Source organism: Saccostrea cucullata, unplaced genomic scaffold, assembly GCF_032062105.1.
Source record: "Saccostrea cucullata isolate Sc308-1 unplaced genomic scaffold, CSIRO_AGI_Scuc_v1 ctg1608, whole genome shotgun sequence".
NCBI classification, from domain to species: domain Eukaryota; kingdom Metazoa; phylum Mollusca; class Bivalvia; order Ostreida; family Ostreidae; genus Saccostrea; species Saccostrea cuccullata.
Genome location: NW_026921147.1, coordinates 1 through 3,648, shown reverse-complemented (window position 1 = coordinate 3,648; position 3,648 = coordinate 1). Strand labels below are relative to the sequence as shown.

At 32.5% G+C, this 3,648-nt stretch overlaps 1 pseudogene; it reads right to left on the bottom strand.

Annotated features, from left to right (window-relative positions):
* Positions 1–1,330: 1,330 nt before the first annotated feature.
* LOC134259270 (perlucin-like protein) lies at positions 1,331–2,163 on the bottom strand (annotated as a pseudogene).
* Between the last annotated feature and the right edge of the window lie 1,485 nt (positions 2,164–3,648).

The window sequence follows — 3,648 nt, the reverse complement described above, 5'->3', positions numbered from 1 at the left end:
TAGCGGAATCAGGAACATGAAAATATAAGGAATAAATGTCAGATCTTTGGATTTCATGACCATGATCAATCGATTGGTTTTCGAGATACTAAGTAATTTTATGCAAATCAACATGGAAGTCACTCGATTGATCCCATCTCGAATTAAAAAAAAAATCCTTAAATCAATTTTGCGCTGGACGACAGAAATAAACATTGGACCAAATAGCAAATTAATAGCTGCATAATGGCATAATATGAACAAGAATATATTACAGTTTCGTTAAAATTTAAAAAGTTGTAATAGGAGAAGTTGAGGATAAAAGATGGATATCCTTCAATATTATAGCAAGGATGGCAGTGCCCAGGGTTTGCCGTGGAAAATTAAAAATATGTATCGATCAAAAACTAAAATAAGACATGCACAAAAGATTCTGTGAAAGTCAACTTATTAATTTCATTCAATTGTTTAAGAGGAGCTTAAAAGACAGGAGGATATATAATAATCGTTATGTTCGTCCGTGCGTCTGTCTGTCCGTTTGTCCTTCTGTCGGTACATCCGTCTGTTACGCTATGGATTAACCATCTCTTGTCCGCAGCTCCTCTCAAACCATTGAATGAAATTTGATGAAACTTTCAAAGAATTTTTATTACATATTGCCATTGTGCACCTCCTATTTTACTTTTTAATCCGATTCGATCCGACATCCGTTCCCCATAGCAAAACATGGAGAGTGTCATTATATTCATGTTATTTTCCAATGTAAAACTTTCAAAACTTATTGCGATTCAATATGAATTCGGTAGAGTATTTTTATTCTATTCATTCAAATTTCGTATAGCCTTATTTTCGAAGAACAACTGCGTATAGTTTCCATATAACGGTTGAAAGTTAATTTGTGTGTTTTAGATGTCAATTTACACCTGTGATTTAAAAGACAAATATCAAACAACCAAAATACATAGATTCAATCATAGGTATACAATAGGTTTTTACATACAGTGTATTTTATAGATACAATAAACTTAATAATTCTTCATAGGAAACAAATGTGTGATTAGAAAACAACTCAACATTACAATGTATTATAAGCAAGTCGATGTATGAAAATCATTAAATTGCATGTAAAATAACAGCATGTATTAAAATTTTCGAAAACGGTGAATTTTAAATGATTAAAAAGGACCAAAAGGATTACTGGCATGGAAATATTTCCTTATCAAAACAACAGAATGTTTACAATGTATATGGTTAAATATGTTACATAATTTAAGAGTAATTGAAAGGTATTGAAATTTTATTTTCAGTGCATATAATTAAAAATACATTTAAAAGTATTTCAGGAACTGCTCAATTACAAATCACTTCAACTACTGAAAAAATGTTTAATAAGTGACAATAAACTTAATATTTTTTTAAATCTTTTCTTAAAAATATGTATAGGAGTAATCATGTTTTAACATAAATACACGTGACATAATGTACATAACTTGTCTTATAAGGGCAAACCCTTGACATTCTTATTACAAATCCTATTCATTTAAGACGACAAAATTTTTTTTCTCTGGGTATTTACCGCAACTTAGAAAGCTTTCCTTTCACAGACATAATTCAGTTTAGTTGAACACGTGTTATCATTCCAGCCTCCTCCACTCAAGTCCAGACAGTCCTCAGCTTGATTGCTTGCCGGATTTGTCACCCTCCAGTTGGTATAGTTAAACACTTCGTCTGTTATCCACATCCAATTGCCTTCCTGTAAGAAGTCGTGTCCCCCGAGCCAAGTATACCCATGTGACATGTCTACCAAGGTGTTCCTTTTGCGGTGCACGTAATCCAGTATGAACTTTTCCTCTTCAGAAGAATGAACTGTTGTAAGATGGCCGCCAAGGCGTTCACAAGCTACTTCCGCATCTTGCCAGGATTTTTGGAACAACGCCAAAATAATAACAGTTATTCTCAAACATTTGCCAGCCGTCTGGACATCTTGGTTTCAAAGTTGTAGCACATCCACAGGAAGATTTGACCTGTGTACTTAATTGTTGGATCACCTGGCGAAGTTGTGAGATCTCTGCCATGATTTCATCCCCATCTCCCGGATTTGCCAGAAAAGCAGCAGAAAATCCATAGAATGTGACAAGTAAGGCCAAAATCAAAAGCGTGGACATTTTAAACGCTCAGAATAATCTAAGAGTGCCAATTCTTTATCTTTAATTATACCCATGTACAACTTGGTTACGAAAAACTTTTATCAATCCTGAAGTTCTATTTACTTAACCTGAATTGTTTCATTTCTTACCTGTTTAATTTGTACTCTAATTTAAACAGACTACATGTATAATATCTAAACTTTTACTTTTTCATTCAAGATTTTTTTTTTCTCTCAAAATTACAGATAGATAAAAAAATTATAAATACTTTTTAAAAGTACATTTTATTTATTGTAGGGAAGTCTCAAGACATGAAATACTAGTATGTATTTTTTAAAAATCTTATTCATATACCTTTTAAGGGCAAGTTATATATACAAACCTTTAACAAAATTCATATAATAACACTAACATGAATGAATTTAATCGCATGTATATTTTCTCTTTTTTTTTTTTTTTGTTCTAAATATCACAAAATGAAATCAAATTGCATTAAAAATTGATATGGAAGGATAAAAATAGCTGTAGAAAGGTAGAATTTTCAACATATTAGGAACACAAGAAAATAAATATATAGATCACTTAGAGACAAAAATAAAAAAAAGACTCGATATATACCTTCATTACTTGCATGCAGAGTATATCTCAGTTGAATCGATACGCAAGAGCATTGAAGGACAAAGTCCTGAATTCGTACATTCTGTGTGTGTGTTTTCGAAAATCATCATTTCCTTGCAATATCTCAAAACGCTTTAGAGTTTTTTTCAATTGCATTTTAGACCATAACTCCATTTTGCCCCTTCAGCCTTTCTTAAAGTTCCCCAACCACCTCGACCTCCCTCCCTTCTCTTCTTTTGTCTTTCAGCGAGGGACACAAATTCTCTGAATAAGCCTGTTATAACCCCACTGTATTTCAAATAATTAAGGTCTTCCGTTTCCAACGGAAGACCTTCTACTGATTCTGTTGGTAAAGATTATTATTAAGGTCTTCCGTTTCCAACGGAAGACCTTCTACTGATTCTGTTGGTAAAGATTATTATTCTTTTTTTTTTCTTTGAGGCCTCATATCTCACTCATTTCTCAACGGATTTCCCTCAAATTTTCAGAGGTTATAGACGTTTATAAACTCAGAATGCTGACTAAAATTTCAAAAAGTCACTTCCGGTTTTGAGTTATTTCCCTTTAAACGAAAAATCATAGGCTTTCGATTCCGGATAAAGACCCAGAGACCACAAAAGCTGGAGCAGAAATTTTACTAGTTTTAGATAACAAAAGGATTGAAGTTGTGCATATCGGTTTTTGTTTTTCGATTTCTGCATTCAGAATGGCGCTATATAGGGGTCAAAAATTAGAACGCCTAAAAGAGCGAAAATTTACATATATTTTCCTTATTATCTTGAAAACTAAAAATAGTTTGTTAAGACATGTTGAATAAAAGTTGTGCATAATTGCAAGAGTTTTCATTTGATATCATTAAAAAGGGTCTGGCCCCAAAAATTAGGGATCTAGGGCCCTTGAAAGT